Genomic DNA, 267 nt, shown 5'->3' with positions numbered 1-267 from the left:
GAGGAGAGGAAGGTTGGGTAGGGGTCAGAGTTGTAGTTACTGGTATCCGAGAGCCGAGGCTGAGGCTAGTCTCTGTCCGTACAGCGCATATGGCGAGTAGTAGGGTCCGGCTGTAGGGAGGGACGGCACGGCCAGGCCCCCAGCTGTGGATAAGTGGCTCTTGCCATAGGGGTGGTACCGGCTTAGCCCCAAAGTGTGTGGACTCCGCAATGACAGCGATCCGGGACTGCCAGGGGCGGCGGGCGGGGGGAGGTGCAGATGGCAGGA

This window comes from Marmota marmota, unplaced genomic scaffold (genome assembly GCF_001458135.2).
Source record: "Marmota marmota marmota unplaced genomic scaffold, marMar, whole genome shotgun sequence".
In the NCBI taxonomy this organism is placed as follows: domain Eukaryota; kingdom Metazoa; phylum Chordata; class Mammalia; order Rodentia; family Sciuridae; genus Marmota; species Marmota marmota.
The sequence above is the reverse complement of the archived record's forward strand: the minus strand, read 5'-3'. Positions refer to the sequence as shown.